Here is a 23,998-nt window from a genome sequence, read left to right on the forward strand (position 1 = left end):
GGCCTTTGCACTGCGTTGTTGGCACCTAGCACGCCTAGTCTCTGATTTCCACCTGACACAGACTAGTTTATGCTTCAGGATGCAAGATGAACATCACCTCTTCCTGAGAAGCCTTTCCCAGTTTTCCCAGAGATCGTTCTTCTCACTCCCGGGCTGCCACAACATACTGTGTACCGTCTATTCTGAGCTTATCACATTTTATTTGAATTGTCTGCCTACATAGTACCTCCCCCACTAACCTGAACCATGGACACTTCAAAGACAGAGTCTTCGCCTTGTTTATCTCCGTACCCTTCTCTCCACCCTACACCCACCATGTGTCACTAAACAAGTGCAGAGAGAGAGAGAGATGCACAGTTAGGACACACAGCTTAGTGCACAACCCAGAAGAAGGAGCTAACAGATGTGAGAGGGAACATTTAATGTTTCCACACATTAAAGGGAGGGGAGAAGAGAAAACAAGCAAAGAAGACAGACTCTGGCACCAAAAGAACTAGGTTTTAATCTTATCTACTCCATTCTGACTGGATAACTTGATTAACAACTTTAGTTTTCTCGCTCACAAAAGATGATGCATAGCTGGGTGGTCTGATAATGATATTAAAAGCAGTAGCTGAGTGGTCACCTGGTGCTATTGTTAAATGACTTTTACATACATTGTCTCACTGATGCCTACAACAACCCTTTGAAAAAAGTACTACTGCACACATTTCACAGGTAAGGGAGCTCAAGGCATCAGGTCTGTCTCTCTGAGTCTCATCCCCAAGACTGAGCTGTCAATCACCTCACAATTTGCACGTGTAAATTGATAGTTCCTCCTGATTATTTAACTTTCTTCCAACTTTCAGAGGACCCTGGAGGTAAAAAGCACTAGATACCACTGTAAGAACAACTTCCTGACTTGAACTGTATTCAATTCAAAGTGCTCAGCCTTTCAAAATCAATTCACTAAACTGGGGGTTTCTAGATTTTACCATGAGGTAAACGTACACACATTACTTTCCATCCACTGCTCTCTGCCCATCCGGTCTCTTATTTTTAGGACCCAATGCAAATCCAGTCCCCTTTAAGACATCTTCTTAAACAACTTGTTTCAGCATTCTTTGAGGCCTTACACTCTGAACCACTTACTTTAACCACACAGCTCTAAGTTTTGCCTTCCACTCACAGACAAAATTGTCAGTTTATAGCCTGACTTCCATCTCCTTACTGCCCATTGATTTGGTGACATCCTGCAATACAGATTCTCACCACTCCATTAGAGCTACATTTTGTGACATTACGTGCAGTCCTTCTTCAGTGACAGGTCAAATCCATTTTTCAGTGTGCCATTCCCTGATTTCTGCAGCATTTGACATTTGACAGCACTGACTCTGTCCTCCTGGACACTCCCACTTCCCTCCCATGGCCTCCTAAACAGTGTACCTCTCCTTCCCTGACCCTCCTGCTCCCTACTCCCTCACTCCTCTTCCTACCTGGGCCTGACTGAGGCTCAGGTGTGGCCCTAGACTCTCCAGCCTTCACACTCTACCTTGAAGTGTGATGTCTCCTGTATCTCAAGTTCCTGCCCTGACTTCTTTCTTTTGTTCCAGTTGAGTATCTCCAGCTCCCTTCTGGACGACTCTACTTGGATACCTCCCTGTCACTTAGCATTCAGTCTATCTAGACCCTGTGAGTGCTACTTTTGTGTGATATTAGCTGTAAATATCTTGAGAAACTATAAAATCCCTCTCCCATTTTTCCATGTCCCATACTAACCTGGTCTCTATCAGATTGTCACATGAACTTATTTATCCCATAAAGTGAGTCAGCTGAGATGGGAATGTTCAATTTTTTAAGGAGATACCTATGCTTATATCTATACCTATATCTATATCTGTATCTATATCTGTATATATATATAGACATATCAGGACCTGAATTTCGTACCAGGACCCTTTCAACTATCAGTCAACACATCATCACTTCATGCCTACTCTGTGCCTAGCTCTGTGCTAGATACTTCTTGAAATACAATGATGATTGCTACACAAAACCTGTCATCAAGCAGATTACAGCATTACCATCTCAAAAATAGCATAGCATAAAACCAGACTCATCATCTTCCCCCAGGGCTGACAATCATTTCAATCATATATGTTTATAACAGTTGGGGCTTTTTGCCTATTGCTTCTTCGTCTTCTCTGTCCTTGCCCCAAATGAGATCAATACAAATCCTGCTGGTTCCTCTTCTTTAGGACTTCTTGTGCCCATTTTCTCCTACTCTTCTTCAGCATACACACTCAGGTCCTCATTACTTTATGCCCAGGCCTCTGCAATGAGACCTTTCCTCTGCAAAACTCTCCACAAGCTCTTCCTCATCTGAAGGACCGCTCAGACCTTCCAAATTCATCCCACTAAGACACCAGTTCCAGGAATTCACTCCCCTGTTCAAAATTGTCATTACTTACAGCACATTTCACAAAATTATAGAATCTTAAAGTCAGGAAAAACCATGCGGGTCTTTGGGTCAAAATTCCTACTTGTCTTCCCCTCTACCACATCCCCTCCTCTTGAATGTATCCAGAAATTAGGAACTCATTCCATCCCAAACAATCCATTGCATTGTTACCCTAATTGTTAGAAAATCCTTCTCAAGTTAACTTAACAGTATTCTATATCATTTCCACCCATTTTTTCAAGTCATTTATTTTTACTTCCTGCTATCTCCTCCATCACTTTACTCTAGTTCCCTAACAATCCAGAGACTTTTTCCATGCTCAAACTCAATTCCCACCTCCCTGTCTCCCTGCCTCCAACAAGCTTCCATCCTCTCTGTCCCCATCTACTGGGCAAAGAAAGGAAAAGGGCAAGAGGCTGATGGTAAAAAGGACATGGTCTCTGTAATGCCCAAAAGGAAAGCATTCTCTCTCTCTCTCTCTCTCTCTCTCTCTCTCTCTCTCTCTCTCTCTCCCCCCCCCCCCCCACTTTGTGTCTTCTTATGAAGCTCAGTTCAACTGAGCTCAGCTTTCTGTGTTCACCCAGTGTTTCTGGAGGATGAAATCACACACAAGCAATGCAAATTTTGCGTTATGTTTAAACTGTTCACAAATATGTCAAGCACCCTGGAACACATACACCTTTATTAGCGAAAACCTCATTTACTGTTGCACACACACCCACATAACAGTACATTAAGAACAAAGTTTGAAAATAAACACACAGGTTAACACTAGAATAATGAAAAAGTTGAGCTGGCATTTACTTCACTATTTTTACAGTTGAATCTGCAATACTCTAGACAAGGGGATCTAGACCTGGGGCAACTAACTTCGCCTCCAGGGGACATTTGGCAATGTCTGGAGACAGTTTTGGTTATCACAACTATGGCATCTATTGGTCAGGGATGTTGCTACACATCCTACAGGATAATCTCATCACCAGAACAAAGAATTATCTGACCCAAATTAGCGTAGTTTGAGAAACCCTGCTGTAAACTACTCCTCTATTTTTATTTTCTCCTCCTGGCCTGCCTAGATTTGAAATCCTGTGTTGGTGGGACTGGTCAAAGTGCTGGGAGGCTGTGAAGGGAACGCCCACGCCCAGCAGACTTGGAGGTTTGTGGTGTGACCTCTCCATTCATGCCCTGATCCCTCATGCCCCAGGCAAGACCATTGAGATAATTAGGTCAGAAAAGCAGACACTTGGCTGACAACCAGCTGCTGTGTTCGGCAGAGTTTCTCCTGAGAGTGAGGGCAGAAGGAGGAAAAAGCAAACAGAAGCAGGGAAGATGACGGGTTGGGAGATTGGTGGCAGGTGGGGGTGGCAGGCATGATGGAGAAGCCCCGGCAAGGAAGTTTAGATGAGGTTACATCATTATGGCAAACCTGAAGATTTCTTACCTTCCATCAGCTAATGATTAAAAACATTCATCCTTAAAGCTCATTTAAACCTTACAGTTTACAGTGTTCTGCACTTATCTCATTTAATTCTCACAACTATCTAGTGACATAGGGATGGCAATTGTGACTGGCCTGTTTATCGAAGGAAAACCAAGTATCAGGGAGACTCCACATCTCAGAGTGGGCTCAACACTTAGTAGGTTCTTGAGAAACATTTAAAAGAGGGAGAAAGAGAGGAACAGAGGGTGACAAAGAGAAAAAGAAATGTGGGACTGAATGTGGAGTCAAGACAAATAGATAGTCTTTGATCATAATAGATATTCCATGAATACTTGTGTATTCTTTAATTACTTGTCTTTAAGAACTCTATGTTAGGAAAATGTTAAAGTTAAGAGGATTACCTTAACATTGTGCAATAAAAAGAATTCTAGACTAGGATCCCGACATCCTAGGTGTACCCCCACTTCTGCTCTACCTGACTGGGCAGCCTTACCTTGCTGAACCAGGCTTCTCTGAAAAAGCGGAGGTTGGGATCTCTCATCTGTGGGGCTCCTTCCAATTCTTGAATCTCTGATGTACTTCTTTTTCAACTTCCCAGGCTGCTGCACCTGATGTCCAAGAGCACAAGTTTGGGCCATAACCTATAGCAGCTGGGCAAGGAACAGAGGGTTATAGCTTACACAGGTGTTTGTGAGCAGCACTTGCAACTTCGCAAACCATTATCACAGGCACTGGCTTTTCATCTTCACCACAACTGTTGGAGGAAGATAGGGCAGGGATAACAAATGCCCCCTTTCTGGGAATCGACAGCACATAATTACAGACAGAATATTGGCGGAGGAATCAAGCATGCGCTCTCTTCCAGGTTGGCCATCTCCTCGCTCTGGGTTCTCCCTCCTAGACTAGTCCAGGGACTGTGTCGTGCGGGAGACCCTGCTCGCTGCGCCATTTGTCATGCAGGGAGGCCTGCGGGGTCTCTGCTCCCGCTCCCCATACAAGAACGCAGGATATGGTGAGGCCAAAAAGGAACACCCACGGAGCCATAGATGGGGGAGTCATACCACTATATTCTCTCTGGCGGCACTATACTCTCACTGGAGGCTGGATCCACACTGTCCGCAAACCGCCATCCGCGCTTGCCAGCCCAGCCGCCATCTTCTTGTTAGGCCCCATCTTCCTCCTCTCTTCTCTGCTAGCATAGCCACAGCAGTTATATTAGTGGCCAATGGCTCACTGGTTACAGCTGAGGCCAACTAGCCACAGCTGATGGCCATGCAATCACAGTTGATGGCCATTTACTACCTGAGCCAACACCTTTCTATGTGAGGCCGAGAGCCTGGAAACTGCTTTCTGGGGCTCTGCCCCCACAGACTGTTTGCAATTAGAACAACATCTGGTCTCTTCACCTGGACCCCAAATGACTCAGACCCTGCCTATCTTTCAGACTTTATCTTCTATAACCCCCTGTTTTCTAACTCACTCCAGCGACACTAGGTCCCTCTCTGTTCCTTGAGCAAACCAAGTTTGTTCCCTCTGTAAGCCTTCACGTTTGCTGTCCCCTGTCTGAAGAGCTCATTCCCAAAATATTCACATGGTGTCTCTTTCCCATCATTTGGTCCCTGATCAAACGTCACTTTCTCAGAGAGCCTTTCTTAACCACTCTGGCTAAAGTACTCCTGACATTCACACCTCCCCATCCCTTACTTTCTAGCCTCTGATTTTATATTATTTCTTCATAGATTTAGGAAACAACACTGCTGATGTTCCCTTCAATGTGGAGGATCTTTCCATTAGACAGTAACACACTGGTCTCTCCCCAGCCTTTACTCACTTCTCTGCAGGATGGTGTGTCTTATCTGATTGTCAAGTTTGTAGAAATTGCTGAGACCATGTGGCACAGCCTCTCCCTCTCTTTGTGGCATCTGCTTCCTGCAGAGAACGTAAGTGCTGGTCTGCTCTGGACTAAGAAGTAGGCTTAGTATCACTAAGTAGTGCTAAAGGTTTTGCTCTTCTAGAGGGAGGCCTGTGATTGACCATCACTTCCTGGGCCTGGATGTGCAATCTGTCTAAGCCCGGGGCCCATTGTTGCTGCACTCCCGAGCCACATCCTCCAACCTAGCTTCGAGGAGCCATAAAGGCTGGTATATGGGTCTCCACTGTCTGACTAATGTCTGTGTCTCCACTTCAGAGCTCAAGCTGGGAACAGCTATGTCACTAATGGGCTCCACTGCACCACAACATCCACCTCTTCCTGAAATCATCATGTTTATTGGTTGATTCGTTTGTTTACATGTCTATTGTCTGTCCCTCCCCCCACATACACACACCTCTCTGTCCCTACAGAAAGCAACTCCTTGAGAGTAGGAATTCTAGCTCTTTTGCACATATATTCTGTGCCTGGAATAGTGCTTTGTTCCAGTAGGAGTCAAAAAGTACCTACTGAATGAATAAAAGAGAGCTTTAGATGCCTTGGCACTACATAAGACTGCCCCCGCCCCACCTCTGCATAGTCCAAGGCTGGCGAGTCCCATGAATGACTAAGACTAAATTTCCAACTTGCTCAGAAGAACAGGAACTCAGAATTGGATTCAAGTCGTTTTTTGGTTTTTTTAATTTTAGAGTATTTCTTATAATCCTAAATTGTAGATGAGATTCATATCTGTGAAATATGATCTCCCTAAGAAGAAAACTGAGGCATAGCAAGATTCAGTTATTTACCGAGGATTCCACAGTTGGCCAGTGGTAAAGCTCTGGATTGCTGCTGCTTTATTCTTTTCTTCTCCACCTGCACAGGCAAATTGGGCTCCTGCCATTCTTTCATTCTGAGAACCACTGAATGCAGATTTTCTCAGTCCTTGTCTTTCTCTAGGTTCATCAGTCCCAGCCAGGTTTCAGTTCCATTTAGTATAGGCCCTGAGGACATTTAATCTGGAGGCTCAGACTCTCCTAGGTGCCAAGTAGAAGCTGACTCCATCATGGCATACACGAGAGCTCCATCCATACCAGGAGGCATGGTCTGAATGTTGCTGTCCTAAACTCAGTGTCTGGTGGGCTCAGGTCTCCTATGTGCTCACAAAGCTTCAGCTAGCCCCAGGCATGGTGGCCCAGACAATGCAATGGGCTCCTGCTTAGGTTCCCTGTTGGATCTGAGGGTGGAGAGTAACCTCGAACCCTTGCCTGCTTGGCTAAGATGCTATCATCTTACCCAGTCTTCACCAGCTTTCTCAGCCTTGAATCTGAGCCACTGCAGAGGGTTCTATGGCAAACTACAGAAATCGCCCTAAAGCAAAGCTCTGCCTCCTGACTGGTTTCAAGAATTTCTACTCTTTGCAAAGTCCTGCTTTGGATGTCAGGTCTGGCCTAGTGCCAGTCTGACTTCACCCCTTGGGAGGTGGGCCTAGGATTACTGCGCCACCATTTCTCAAAATGAAACCCTTTAGGCACACCCAGGCCACCTACCAGCCTCATCCTCAGGTTCCCCTCCTGCCTGTCCACCCCTGCACCAGTCTCAGACTGGCCCTCCATGGAACGACTCCTTGTTAGGACCTGTTGTCTTTGCAGCCACAGGAGCAAACCGCCATCCGGGGTGGTGCCCTCCTTCTGCGGGTGGCTGTCCAGTCTCCAAACGGCCCTCTTCCTGAGCATTCCAGCTATCTGTCTCAACTTCTCCCCCAGGCCCTTCCTGTAAATTTCACATTTGAAACAAATGTTGATTTTCTTATTAATGCCCCTTTCCAGGCACACACATACAAGCACACACATAGAGCCACAGAAAACAAAGAGTATGGACTCGTGACCACTTCTGGAAATGAATGAGGCGAGAAAAGGGAAAGCACAAAGGCAAAAAAAAGCAAACAACCAGATGTGGCTTCTGGACAAAACAAGACAACTACTATTATTTTCAGTCTCTCCCTGAGCCTGGCATTGAGGTAAGAGCTCAGGTAGGGTGGTGAGTGTTAACAGAGGGCTGCTTTTCCATTAAAAAAAAAAAAAAAAATGAGTATTCTAACTTTTCCATCTTTTTACCAGAAATGAAAGACTGGGATCTGCTGGGTTCTGTGGCTGTAGGACCCCCAGCCTCATCTCCGGTGCAGTCACCCTCCCCAACTACCTTTTCCCTTAGGATAAGTAATCCTGAGAAGGTTTGTGCACTTTGCTTATTGTGTTTGGCTCAGAAATGCATTCTCTTTATCTCCCCCAACCTCAGGCAAATGCCTTCTGATATCCATTTGTATGGCTGAACACATAGAGCAATTGGGTTTAATGCCATTTTCTGGGTAAATGCAGGAAGCGGAAGGTCATGGGACACAGCAAGAACTCGGCTCCTCTGGGGGATCAGTTGCCCAAGGCCTGGTCAGTTCCTGCCTCAGGCTCAGCAACCTGGTCCCAGCCACAGCGACATGTCTCTGGGATGCCTAAGGACTCCCACACCTTCATCAGGCTCCCTTCCTGGGGACCATGCCCACATTCCACAGAATTTGCATGTAGCAGGGTGATTTATTAAAACTTTAATGGAGCAGAATAACTGACTCAGAGATTACCTATGTTTTATTTTTCTCTGTAGTAGGCACAACACAAAGGCATGAAAGGTATTTCCTTCCACCCGCCCCCCCCCCATCCCTTCCCCCTGCTTTTGTGTCCTTGAGGTCTACGTTCTTTCACTTGGTTAATAACATTTACCTCTGTTTCACAGCACAAAAGAGAAATTGCCAGGTGCCATTATTTTTGTTAAAACTTAGGGACAATCAAGTGATTAAATAGGGTTTGTTATATAGGGGAGGAGCTTGGTAGCTTTGCGGTGCAGGGTTTGAAAAGAAAAGAATTGGCCAATGAGGAGGACCTACCTCTGACCATGGAGAGGTGACTGGATCCCAGGAAGCAGAATGAGGAGAAGGAAGAGGCCTAGAGTTTCTAGGGAGGTAGAGACCTGAGCCCCAGGCAGCACAGCACATCTGAGTAGGGAGGACACAGGTAGGAAAAGCAGCAAGCGTGCCTGTGAGGACTGGGAACCCTGGTCGTGGCCTTGGGAACTCCATGAAGGCCTCCCATGACTGAACTAGCACTGACAGCATTGGCTTACACATATGGACCTGAGCAAGGGGTACGGCCAATTGACTCCCACAGGCCGAGGATCAGACTGAAGACACCTCACTGCTACCTTCTGAGACCTAACAAACCCAACTTTTTCTTTTTCTTTTTTTTCTTTTTGTTTTTTTTGTTTGTTTGTTTGTTTGTTTTACTAAATGTGAGGATACTCTGAAAACATGCTGACATTGGCAACCTTGGGGTCTGCTCTGTGTTTTTTATCACATGTTCACAACCCACTGGTGAGTGGTGGACTGCTGGCCTCCAGAAAACTTAGCAGCAGTAGTTACCCTCTGGGGGCAGGAAGGGCTTTCAATGACTCATACAGGCTCCCAGGAGCTGCTTAAGGATGTCTGCAGCAGGAGCCATCAGACATTTAACTACATCCTTATTAGTTGGATGGGCCTAATCCAATTGTTGGAGCTCTCCCTACTTATTTCCTGACTGTTTTGTCGCTTTCTCTGTGTTGCTGCTTGCTGACCCTTGGCTCATATTTGTGTCTATGAGCCTATGACCTCCCAGTTAGATTTTGGTGTTTTCCCTCTTAGTCCCTGGCTTCAACCCACTTTCCTTTAAGATTTAGTATATACTTTTGGTTCTTCCTATATTAAATTTCAGCTACTTTTGTTTTCAGCCTTTTGGAGCCTAATATGATGTTGGAACAAATAGTTGTGTTCACCTCTTCTCCTCTCTTGAGGCTTTTGAGCACCCCTATCTGTGCTACCCTCTCCCAAGTACTACCGTAGCAATTTGCTAACCTCAGTCACTTTCACAGACTCCTATAGATCTATGACCTTGATTCATAAGTCTTCTCCCCACCTGAAGTTCAGTCATCATCCCAAATGGCTTTAGTCTTCAAGTGGATGACTCATAACTTAACTGTGATGTTTCGTGATTTCTTTTATTTCAACAAATTTAAACTTTATTCCAATTAAGTGACCACTTTCCTGGCAACACCCTAGAACTTGTCATCACCTAAAACAGTTCCATTGCCAAACTCTTAAGTTCAAAATGTCTAGTCTCAAAACTTGACTTCTTGATTTTAAGTCAATGTGGCAATGTATGTAAACAGTGCTCACCTCCTCTCCAGACCACATCAATTACAACTAACCCACAGAACAATCATTATTGAGAATCGCCTACAGTCCAGCTGAAACCAAAGCCCTATAACTACAGACATACAGAATGAGCCACCTCGAGACTGGTAGGAGGTACAGAGATGTGGAACAGCCTAGTCCCACACCCATGTGTGACCTGAAAAATCAGAAGGGATATCTCAGCTGCAGAGGTCCACCCTGGAGGGGCAAGGGGTCCCAACCCCATGTTAGGCTCCCCAGCCCAAGGTTCCAGTGCCAGGGAGAGAAGTCCCCATAACTTCTGCTGTGAAAACCAGCAGAGATTGTGACTCAGTGAGTTGGAGAAGGCTGCACTTCTAGGTGCTCCACTTAACGGACCCGTACACAGACTTACTCTCTGACAGACTCATTCGTTTGAAAATCCAGCACTGGGGAAGGAGCTTGAAAGTCAATACGGATATAGGGAGGAACTGAATTGTCTAGTGCAAGAGTGAGGGCTGGAAGGCAGCTTTTTACCAGACAAAGAAGCTATTGGAAGCCATTGTTTATTTGTTGAGCCCTCCTCCTCCCTGCATGCAGACAAAGGCAGATGTCATATCTGAGTTTCCACCAAACTGGCTATCACTTTTCATCTGCCCTGCCCTAGTGATTCCCTCAGATCCTATCCCACAAAAGTTTCTAGTCACCCAAATCACTTCCACTGGCATTTCTATGTGAACGGCCTACCTTGGCTCATGTTGTGGACTTTTCGAAAATCTCTCAAAGGTTCACAAAACCCAAACAAGCAGCATCTAGCTTTGACATGTACCAAAACTCTTGCTGAGCAGCCCCAAGCTGCTGCCACTAGCAAGAGCTGGCCTTGGTTTGTGGCTTGGCCTCTCAAGGCACCTCTAAACATATTGTGAGTGGTGGCCATCACTAAGTTGCTTTGTGACTCATGCCAGGTGGCCCTAGACAGGACACAGACTGTAGTTGGATTTGGCCTGCAATGGGTCCACTCCCAGGAGACCCTGGGGCTGGTAGTTCCAGTAGTCAGCTTCAGACTAGGCCAGATCATCACCCAGGTGCCTCCAAAGATAACACATCTTTCTCAAATGGCAGACTGGGCAGGCACCAGAGCCCTGCTACAGTGAACCCTGCTCTGTAGGGTCAGCCTTTGTAACACAACTCCTCCACTATAGTCACAGCCAGTCCACACAACCAATCAGCCTGATGGTGAATCCCTCCCACTGATGTGGAAACAGCAGCCAAGACTCAACTACAACAGGAGGGTACACACAACCCACACAACGGACATACCTGGAGCACCCAGCTCTGCTGACAAGGGAGACTCCATCATTGGGTCCCACAGGACATCTATTAGATAAGGCCACTCTACTAAGACCTGAAGACATAGCAGCCCTACCTAATACATATAAACAAACACAAGGAGGCAGCAAAAATGGGGAGAAAAAGAAATATGTCCCAAATAAAACGACAGAACAAAGCTCCAGAAAAAGAAATAAACAAAATGGAAACAAGAAATCTACCAGATGTAGAGTTGAAAACACTGGTTATAAGGATGCTCAGTGGTCTCAGAGAAAACTTCAACACAGAGATAGCAAACATAAAAATGGAGATAGAAAATATTTAAATGAACTAATCAGAAATAAAGAATACAATAACTGAAATGAAGAATATAGTAGACTCAACAGTAGATTAGATGAAGCAGAGGATCAACCCGCTGATTTAGAAAGTAAGGTAGCAGAAAACACCCAATCAGAACAGCAAAAAGAAAAAAGAATCCAGAAAAGTAAGGAGAGTTTAAGAGGCCTCTGGGACAACATCAAGAGCACCAACATTCACAATATAGCAGTACAAGAAGAAGAGAGAGGGGAATGGAAAAAAATGGTGGCATGAAGTGAGCCTCTGGAAATTTCCCCTGGACTTTACAACTAATCGAACAACTATAACTCCACAAAGGACTCCCTGTACAGCAGACAGGCAAGACGAAGAGGCCCACTACTGAATTCACCTACAGGTGGGCAAATCGAGCATGCGGGGGAGGAGGGAAGGGAGAAGTGCGGAGACGGAGCCACGTGGGTGCAGGACGCAGACCTAGCTCAGTGTTCCGAGCTCACTGCATCCCAGAACTACCACAGCTGTGGGAGAGGGAAGAATTCGGACTGCTGGGGCTCTGTTTATGGCCCACAGGGCTGAGGGGACAGCATATAACACAGCTGAACCCAACGCTCATGGCAGAGACCTCAGAGAAAAGACTGAGGGAAGAAGCCAGAAAACAGTGGTTTAAGCCATCAGTGCTGAGCAGAGAATGGAAGCCTTAGGCACTGAGACTAGCCGACCCCTTCCTACCCTCCCAGAGCTCGCCCCACACCGACCTGTCCAGTGTTAGAAGCAGAACAGTAGCAGTGTCAGATCAAAAGAACAGAATATTTGCTGTTCTGAGAACTGTGCACTACAGACACGCATTTGCAGCCCAACTAGTTCCGGCAAAGGGGAGGGAGCTGTGGAAGCAGGACCGGCTGCGGTGGTGGGCGCCGCCATTGCTCTGGGCCACCTCTCACAACTCACCCTGCCCCTGGCCCCACCTATCTGGGTGGATCCCTCCAGGAGTAAACAGAACTGCTGAAACATACGGGCTCTGATTCTGGTAAAGGAAGAGCTTGGAACTTCAAAAGCTCCCTGCATACCCACACGGACACTGCACCCTGTGACCCAGGTGAACTATTAACAGAGGAGAAGCCCATCTCCCAGGGAATCCCCCGATTTTGTGAGACGCTGGAATAGTGCAGAGAAAACATAGCACTACCGTGTGAGAGAGAAAAAAAAGGCTGCAATCGGAGAGAAAATAAAACATTCTACCAACAAGTATTGGAAAACAAAAGAGAGACCTCTTCCTATCAACCTGTTGCAGAAGCCACTCCTGTCCATGTCTAGGAAGAGAAACAATAAATCAGTAATTGCCATGAATAACCAAGGCAACAAGACAGCTCAGAAAGAAAGTGAAAAGTCTCCAGAAAAGGAACTTAAAGATATGGAAATATGTGACCTAAATGACAGAGAATTCAAGATTGCAGTCTGAAAAACTCAACGAGATGCAAGAAAACACAGAAAGGCAGTTTAATGAACTCAGAAACACAATCAAAGAACAACATGAGCATTTTACGAAAGAGATTGAAATTTTAAAAAAGAACCAAATAGAATTTCTGGAGATTAAGAACTCAATAGAAGAGATTACGAATGAAATAGCCAGCTTAGAAAGTAGAGTTGACCAGATGGAGGAAAGAATCCGTGATATCAAAGATAGAAACCTGGAAATGACACAGATGGAAGAAGAAAGAGACTTGAGACTTAAAAGAAATGAAAGAACTCTACAAGAACTTTCTGACTCCATCAGAAAGAGCAATATAAGAATAATGGGCATACCAGAAGGAGAAGAAAGAGAGAAGGGAACAGAGAATACATTCAAACAAATTGTTGAAGAGAACTTCCCAAACTTGTGGACAGAACTGGATCCTGGAATCAAGAAGCAAATAGAACACCTAATTACCACAGGCCTTCTTCAAGGCACATTGTACTGAAGCTGTCAAAAATCAATGACAAGGAAAGAATCCTCAAGGCAGCCAGGGAAAAGAAGATGGTAACCTACAAAGGAAAGCCCATTAGATTATCATCAGATTTTTCAGCAGAAACTCTACAAACCAGGAGGGAGTGGAAACAAATATTCAAACTATTGCAAGAGAGAAATTATGAGCCAAGAATAATATACCCAGCAAAGATATACTTTAGATATGAAGGAGGAAAAAAGACCTTTCCAGATACACAGGAGCTGAGGGAATTTTGTAATACACAACCTGCACTACAAGAAATACTAAAGGAGTCTATTCGACCACCATCAACAGAAAAAATCTGTGGCAACCAAAACATAAAAAGGGGGAGAGTAAAGGCAACAACAACAAAAAGGCAAAGAAACAATGGAAACACAGTCTTACCAGAAAACTAAAGATAGAATGACAGGAAATCATCACATATCAATAATCACCCTAAATGTAAATGGACTGAATTCACCAATAAAAAGGCACAGAGTAGCAGATTGGATCAAAAAACTAAACCCAACCATATGCAGTCTCCAAGAGACACATCTCAGCAACAAGGACAAGCATAGACTCAAAGTGAAAGGGTGGAAATTGACACTCCAAGCAAATGGTATCCAGAGAAAATCAGATGTAGCCATACTGATATCAGATGAAACAGACTTCAGGGTGAGAAAGGTAACAAGAGACAAAGATGGACATTTCATAATGGTGAAGGGGACTATACAACAAGAAGACATAACAGTCATCAATATTTATGCCCCCAATCAGGGAGCATTGAAATATACCAAGCAACTACTAATAGAAATAAAGGGAGAAATTGACCAAAACACAATTATACTAGGGGATTTAAATACATCATTGACGGCTATGGATAGATCATCCAAACAGAAAATAAATAACGGAATAGCAGCCCTAAATGACACATTAGATGAAATGGACATAATTGACATATATACAGCACTTCATCCTAAAACATCAGACTATACATTTTTTTCTAGTGTACATGGAACATTCTCAAGGATAGACCCTATGTTAGGACATGAAATCAGCCTCAGCAAATTTAAGAAGATTGAAATCATACCAAGCATATTCTCTGATCACAAGGCTTTGAAATTGGATATCAACTGCAAAAAGAAAGCAGGAAAAAACACAATTACATGGAGATTAAACAACATACTTTTAAAGAACGACTGGGTCAAAGAAGAAATTAGAGGAGAGATCAAAAGATACATAGAAACAAATGACAATGAAAATACATCCTACCAAAATTTTTGGGATGCAACGAAAGCAGTTTTAAGAGGGAAATTTATATCATTACAGACCTATCTCAAGAAATAAGAAAAACCCCAAATAAATTCCCTCATATTACACCTTAAAGAACTAGATAAAGAAGAACAAGTGAAACCCAAGGTCAGCAGAAGAAAGGAAATAACAAAAATCAGAGCAGAACTAAATGAAATAGAGAACAAAAAGACAATAGAAAAAATTAATGTGACAAAGAGCTGGTTCTTTGAAAAGATTAACAAAATTGACAAACCCTTGGCTAGACTTACTAAGATAAAAAGAGAGAAGACACTAATTAACAAAATCAGAAACGAAAAAGGGGAAGTTATCACGGACACCACAGAAATACAAAGGATCATCCAAGAATACTATGAAGGACTATATGCCACCAAATTCAATGACCTAGAAGAAATGGAGAAGTTCTTAGAAACATATAGCTTTCCAAGGCTGAACCATGAAGAACTAGAAAATCTAAACAGAACAAACACCAGTAATGAAATTGAATCAGTCATCCAAAACCTTCCCAAAAGCAAAAGTCCTAGACCAGATGGCTTCACTAGTGAATTCTACCAAACCTTCAGAGGATCTAATACCAATCCTGCTTAAACTCTTCCAAAAAATTGAAGAAGAGACAGTACTCCCTGACTCATTTTATGAGGCCAGCATTACCCGAATACCAAAACCTGGTAAGGATAACACAGAAAAATAAAACTACAGACCAATATCTCTGATGAATCCAGATGCAAAAGTCCTAAACAAAATTCTAGCAAATCAAATGGAACAATGCATTAAAAAGATTATTCATCACCACCAAGTGGGGTTCATCCCCGGGGCACAAGGATGGTTCAACATCCGCAAATCCATCAATGTGATACATCACATAAACAAAATTAAGGACAAAAATCATATGATTATATCAATTGATGCAGAGAAAGCATTTGAGAAGCTACAACATCCATTTATGATTAAAACAATAAAATAGGTATAGAAGGAAAATACCTTAACATAATAAAGGCCATATATGACAAACACTCAGCTAATCTCATAATTAATGGTGAAAAACTGAAGCCCTTTGCTCTACATTCAGGAACACGACAGGGCTGCCCCCTATCACCTCTGCTTTTTTTATTATTATTAGTTTCAGGTACACTAGACAAAGCAATACTTAGACGTTTTTCATTTATATCCCTCACACTGTGTGAACCCCCATCCCCCCATCCACTATCCCTCTGACATCACACAGAGCCATTACATTTCCACTGTCTCTATTCCTAATGCTGAACTCCGCTTCTTGTAAGTATATATACATACATATACATATACATATACATATACATATACATATACATATACATATACATATACATATACATATACATATACATATATATATATATATATATATATATATATATATATATATATATATATATATAAACTTGTAGTTGACATTTATTATTATTCAGCTTCAGCTTCAGGTGTACAGGCAGTGATCAGACATCTACATCATCCCTGAGGTGGTCTCCCTAATGAGACAAGTGTCCATCGGATACCCTACAAAATCTTTACAATATTATTGATTACATTCCCCAAATTAATTTTCAAAACCCCGTGGCCATCTTGTGGTTACCAACTGTTTTCTAATCCCCTCACCTTCCCCCTTATCCCCACACCCCTCCCATCTAGCAACCCTCAGTTTTTCCTCTATGTCTCCAAAACTGTTTCTGATTAGTTCATTCACTTATTCTTTTCTTTAGATTCCACATATAAGTGAGATCATATGGTATTTGTCTTTCTCTGTCTGACTTATTTCACTTAACATAATGTTCTCTAGGTCCATCCATGCTGTTGCAAATGGTAAGATTTCTTTCTTCTTTATGGCTGCGTAACACTCCATTGTATAATGTACCACCGTTTCTTAATCCAGTCATCTACTGATGGGCATTTCGGTTGTTTCCACGTCTTGGCTATTGTGTATAGTGCTGCAATAAACATAGGAGTGCATAAAGATTTTTGAATTAGAGTTTTGGATTTCTCTGGATAGATACCTAGGAGTGGAATTGCTGGATAATAGGGTAGTTCCATTTTCAGATTTTGAGATACCTCCATACTGTTTTCCATAGTGGTTGCACCAATCAGCAATCCCACCAACAGTGCACAAGTGTTCTCTTTTCTCCACATCCGCGCCAGCACTTGTTGTTTGTTGCTTTATTGATGATAGCCATTTTGACTGGGGTGAGGTGGTATCTCATTGTGGTTTTTATTTCCATTTCTCTGATGGTTAATGAGGTTGAGCATTGCTTCATATGTCTGTTTGCCATCTCTATGTCCTCTTTAGAAAATTGTCTCTTCATGTCCTCTGCCCATTTTTTAATTGGGTTGTTTGTTTTTTGGAGTTGAGTTGAGTGAGTTTTTTATAAATTTGTGATATCAACCCCTTATCAGATATATCATTGGCAAATATCTTTTCCCATTCAGTATGATCCCTTTTTGTTTTATTGATGGTTTCTCTTGCTGTGAAAAAACTTTTTAGTTTGATGTAATCCCACATGTTTATTTTTTCTCTTCCTTCCCTCGCTTGAGGGGATATATCAGTAAAAATCTTACTCTGGAAAATGTCTGTGAAGTTTCTTCCTATATTTTCTTCTAGGAGTTTTATAGTTTCAGATCTTACATTTAAGTCTTTAAGCCATTTTGAATTTATTTTTGTATATGGTGTAAGGAGGTGGTCCAGCTTCATTTTTTTGCATATGTCTGTCCAGGTTTCCCAGCACCATTTGTTGAATAGACTGTCTTTACCCCACCGTACATTCTTGCTTCCATTGTCGTAGATTAAATTACCATATAGGCATGGATTTATTTCTGGACTCTCTATTCTGTTCCATTGATCTATGTGTCTGTTTTTATGTCAGTACCATGCTGTTTTGATTACTGTAGCCTTGTAGTATAATTTGATGTCAGGTATCATTATACCTCCCACTTTGTTCTTATTTCTCCAGATTGCTGAGGCTATCCGGGGTCTTTTATGGTCCCATATAAATTTTAGGATTATATGTTCTATTTCTGTGAAAATCGTCATTGGTAGTTTGATAGGAATTGCATTGAATATGTATATTGCCTGGGCAGTATGGACATTTTAACTGTATTAATTCTTTCTATCCATGAACATGGTATGTGTTTCCATCTATTTGTATCTTCTTTCGTTTCTTTCTTCAGTGTCTTATAATTTTCTGAGTACAGATCTTTTACTTCTTTGGTTAAATTTATTCCCAGGTATTTTATAGTCTTTGAAGCAATTTTAATGGGATTGTTTTCTTAATTTCTCCTTCTGATGTTTTACTATTGGTATATACAAAAGCAACTGATTTCTGAGTATTAATTTTGTATCCTGCTACTTTATTAAATTCATCTATCAGCTCTAATAGTTTCTTGGTGGAGTCTTTAGGGTTCTCTATATATAGTATCATGTCATCTGCATATAATGAGAATTTTGCTTCCTCCTTATCGATTTGGATGCCTTTTATTTCTTTTTCTTCTCTTATTGCTGTGGCTAGAATTTCCAGCACTATGTTGAATAGAAGTGGAGAAAGTGGGCAACCTTGCCTTGTTCCTGATTTTAAGGGGAATGGTTTTACCTTTTCCTCATTGAGTATGATGTTAGCTGTGGGTTTATCATATATGGCCTTTATTATGTTGAGATATGATCCCTCTATTCCCACTTTCTTAAGGGTTTTTATCATAAATGGCTGCTGGATTTTATCAAATGCTTTTTCTGCATCTATCGATATGATCATGTGGTTTTTATTTTTCATTTTGTTAATTTGGTGTATCACATTAATTGATTTGCGGATGTTGAACGACCGTTGCATACCAGAGATGAATCCCACTTGATCATGGTGTATAATCTTTTTAATATATTGCTGAATTCTGTTTGCTAATATTTTGTTGAGGATTTTTGCATCTATGTTCATTAGAGATATTGGCCTATAGTTTTCTTTTTTTGTGGTGTCTTTGTCTGATTTTGTGATCCGGGTGATAGCGGCTTCATAAAAACTGTTTGGGAACCCTCCCTCCTTCTGAATTTTTTGGAAGAGCTTGAGGAGAATAGGTGATAATTCTTTTTTGAACGTTTTGTAAAATTCACCTGTAAAGTCATCTGGTCCAGGGCTTTTGTTTGTTGGGAGATTGTTGATTATTGATTCAATTTCCCTGGTGGTAATCAGTCTATTCAGTCTGTTTCTTCTTGAGTTAGCCTTGGAATGTTGTCGCCTCTAGAAAATTGTCCATTTCTTCCAGATTGTCAAATTTGTTGGCATATAGTTGCTCATAGTAATTTCTTAAAATTTTTTGTGTTTCTGTGGTGTCTGTTGTCACTTCTCCTCTTTCATTTCTGATTTTATTAATTTGGGTCCTCTCTTTTTTTAATGAGTCTGGCTAAAGATTTATCCATTTTATCTTCTCTAAGAACCAACTCTTGGATTCATTGATCTTTTGTATTGTTTTTTTGATTTCTTTTTACTTTATTTCTGCTTTGATCTTTATTATCTCCTTCCTTGTACTCCCTTTAGGCTTATTTTGCTGTTCTTCTTCCAGATCCCTTAAGTGTGAAGATAAACTGTTCATTAGTGATTTTGCTTGTTTCTTTAGGTAGGCCTGCAATGCTATGAATTTCCCTCTTAGGACTGCTTTCACTGCATCCCATAGATTTTGGTCATCGTGTTTTCATTTTCGTTTGTCTCGAGATATCTTTTGATTTCTTCCTTGATCTCCTGGGTGACGCATTCATTATTTAGTAACATGTCATTCAGCCTCCATGAATTGGTGGGTCTTCTGGTTTTTTTCCTGTAGTTGATTTCTAATTTCATATCACTGTGGTCAGAAAAGACAACTGGTATGATTTCAATTTTCTTAAATTTATCAAGACTTGTTTTGTGGCCTAACATATGGTCTATCTTGGAAAAAGTTCCACGTGCGCCAGAAAAGAACATGTATTCTGCAGTTTTGGGGTGAAATGCTCTGAAAATATCGATTAAATCCAAGTGATCCAATGTGTCATTTAAGGCCATTGTTTCCATATTGATTTTCTGTCTGGAAGACCTGTCCCTTGTTGTCAGAGGTGTGTTGAAGTCCCCTACTATGATAGTGTTACTGTTGATCTCTGTCTTTATGTCAGTCAATATCTGTTTTATATATTTAGGTGCTCCTATGTTGGGTGCATAGATGTTTACTAGGGTTATGTCCTCTTGTCCGATCGATCCCTTTATTATTATATAGTGCCTATCTTTGTCTTTTAATATGTTCTTCATTTTAAAGTCTATTTTGTCAGATATAAGTATTTCAACTCCTGCTTTTTTCTCATTTCCATTTGCATGAAATAGCTCACTCCAACCCTTCACTTTCTGCCTGTGTGTGTCTTTTGATCTGAGGTGAGTCTCTTGTATACAGCATATACAAGGGTCTTGCTTTCTTACCCACTCAGCCACCCTATGTCTCTTGATTGGAGCATTTAATCCGTTTACATTTAAAGTGATTATTGATAGGTACACAGTTATTGTCATTTTTAAATTTGTAGTTAGATTGTTTTCATCTTTCTTCTATTTACAGAAGTCCTTTTAGTATTTCTTGCAATGCTGGCTTGGTGGTAATCAATTCCTTTAGCTTATTCTTTTCTGGGAAGCTCTTTATCTCTCCATCAACTTTAAATGATAGCCTCACTGGATAAAGCAATCTAGGTTGTAGGCCTTTGTTTTCCATCACTTTGAGTATCTCCTGCCACTCCCTCCTGGCCTTCAATGTTTCTGTTGCTTCTGGTCAAGATGGCACAGTCGGTAAATGCTGGGCTTACCTTCTCTCATGACCACATCAAAATTACAACTAAGCTACAAAATGACCATCATTGAGAAGCACCTAAAATCTTGCTGAACCAGAGCCCTACAACTAAGGATGTGCAGAAGAAGCCACCTCCAGACTGGTAGGCAGCACAGAGTTGTGCAACAGGGTGGTCTCACACCACATGTGATCATTAAAAATTGGGAGTGGTATTTCAGTGGCTGAGGGCCCCCCAGAGGAGAGAGGGGTCCCAGCCCCTCCCAGACCAGGATTCCAATGTTGGGGAGAGAAGTCCCCTTAATTTCTGTGAAAACCAGCAGAGATTGTGACTGAGTGAGACAGAGGGCAGCTGGAGTCCCAGGTGCTCCTCTTAAATGGCCTGCACATGGATTTACCCACCAACGGAATCACTGGCTCTGAGCTCCAGCACTGGGGCAGCAGCTAGAGAGGTGGCAGGGACTATAGGGTGGGGGATTGGGGAAGTGGAACTGAGTTGTCTGGCTTCAGAATAGGGGCTGAATGGGCAGCTTTCTCCTGGACAGAGGAGCTGGCCAAGGCCTTTGTTTCTTTGATGAACTCTCCCCTTTTACTGTGTGCAGGCACAGGCTGCCATCATATCTGAGTCTTCATCACTAATGCCACTCGTTTTCTACATGCTGGTGATTCAAGACCCCATCTTGCCCAACCTTCGGGTACATCTAAGCTGCTTCCAGTGGCTCTTTTGAACAAACTGCCTGCCTTAGCTCATGCTGCAGATATTCCTAGGGTCTCTCAAAAGTTTGCAGAACTGAGACAAGCAGCATCTGGTTTCAGCATGTCCGGCACCTCTAGTTGAGCAGCCCTTAGCGTGGCACTGGTAGCAGCTGTCTTTAGTTTGCTTGGCCATCTGCAGATTTCTTTCTGGCTCTTGCCGGGTGACCCCAGGTGGGGCACCAGCTGCAACTCAACCTGCAATGGGTCCCCTCCCAGGTGGCCCTGGGGCTGGTACCCATAGCAGCCAGCTTCAAAATGAGTTGAAGCATCATCCAGCCAATTCCAAGGGGCAGATTGGGCAGGTACCAGAGTCCTGCTGAGGCAGATCCTGCTCTGTAGGGTCAGCCCCTGCACAACAACTCCTCTACTGTAGTCAAGGCCAGTGCTCACTGCCAGTGAGCTTGAGGATAAATCCCTTCCATTGATGTGCAAATAGCAACCAAGGCTCAACTACAAGAAGAGAGCACACACAATCCACACAAGTGACACATCTGGAGTGAATGGCTCAAGTGACCAGGAAGATTGTACCACTGAGCCCCACAGAACACCTACTACATAACACCACTCTACAAGACCAAGAGACATAGCAGTCCTACCTAATACATAGAAACAAACACAGGGAAGTAGCCAAAATGGGGAGACAAAGAAACATGTCTCAAATAAAAGAACAAAACAAAATTCCAGAAAAAGAACTAAACAAAATGGAGACAAGTATTCTCCCAGACGCAGAGTTCCAAACACTGGTTATAAGGTAGCTCAATGATCTCAGGGAGAACTTCAACAAAGAGATAGCAAGCATAAAAATGGAGATGGAAAACATAATTAAGTACCAGTCAGAAATAAAGAATACAATAAAGGAAATTAAGAATACATTACAGAGAACCAACAGACTGATGAAGCAGAGGATCAAATGAGTGATGTAGAAGATAAGGTAGCAGAAAACACCCAATCAGAACAACGAACAGAAAAAAGAACCCCCAAAATTGGTGAGAGTTTAAGGGGCCTCTGGGACAAACTGAAGTACCAATATTTGCATTATGGAGGTAGCAGCAGAAGAAAGAGATCAAGGAATTGAAAATGTACTTGAAGAAATAATAACTGAAAATTTCCCTAATGTGCGGAAGGAAATAGATATACAAGCACAGAAAGTCCCAAACAAGCTCAATCCAAAGAGGCCAACACCAAGAAACATCATAATTAAAATGCCAAAGGTTAAAAACAAAGAGAGAATCTTAAAAGCAGCAAGAGAAAACTATTTAGTTACCTACAAGGGAGCCCCCATAAGACTGTCAGTTAATTTGTCAACAAAAACTTTGCAGGTCAGAAGGGATTGGCACAAAATATTCAATGTGATGAAAAGCAAGGACCTACAACCAAGATTACTCTACCCAGCAAGGCTATCATTTAAAATCAAAGGACAGATAAAGAGCTTCCCAGAAAAGAAAGAGCTAAAGGAGCTCATCACCACCAGACCAGTACTGCAAGGAATCTTAAAAGGACTTCTTTAAGATGAAAAAAAAAATAAAATAAAAAATATGAATAATTAAATGGCAATAACTATATATCTATCAACAATTACTTTCAATGGAAATGGATTAAATGCTCCAGTCAAGAGATAGGAGAACTGAATGGATAAGGAAACAAGACCCTTACATATGCTGCTTATAAGAGACTCACTTCAGATCGAAACACACACGCAGACTGAAAGTAAAGGGATGAAAAAAGACATTTCATGAAACTGGAAAAAAAAAAAGAAGAAGCTGGGGTAGCACTACTTATACCAGACAAAACAGACTTTAATACAAAGACTATAACAAGAGACAAAGAAGGACTGAGTAATCCCACTTCTGGGTATTTATCTGAAGAAACCCAAAATGCTACTTCAAGGGGACATGCTCATCCATATGTTCATTGCAGCATTATTTACATAAACCAAGAAATGAAGGCAATCTGGCTGTCCCTGAATGGATGAATGGATAAAGAAGAGGTGGTACATATATACCATGGAATATTACTCAGCTGTAAAAAAGAACGAAATCTTGCCATCTGCGACAACATGGATGGACCTAGAGAGTAATGTGCTGAGTGTCTTAAATCAGACAGCAAAAGACAAATGTCATATGATCTCACTTATAAGTGGAATCTAAAGAACAAAATAAACAAACAAATGAAACAGAAACAAACTCATAGATATAGAGAACATTTTGATGGTTGCCAGATGGAACAGGGGCTGAGGGTAGGTGAAGGGATTAAGGGATTAAGGGACGGGATTAAGAAGTACAAATTGGTTGTTACACAATAGTCATGGGGATGTTGGGTGTAGCATAAGAAATATAGTTAATAATATCGTATTGTATGGTATCAGATGGGTACCAGATCTATATATGGTGTCAGATGGGTACCAGATCTATTGGAGTGATAGATAGCAGGGGGTTGGGGATAGGATGAAAAAGTTGAAGGGATTAAAAAATACAAATTGATAGTTACAAAATAG

Source organism: Rhinolophus sinicus, linkage group LG06, assembly GCF_036562045.2.
Source record: "Rhinolophus sinicus isolate RSC01 linkage group LG06, ASM3656204v1, whole genome shotgun sequence".
In the NCBI taxonomy this organism is placed as follows: domain Eukaryota; kingdom Metazoa; phylum Chordata; class Mammalia; order Chiroptera; family Rhinolophidae; genus Rhinolophus; species Rhinolophus sinicus.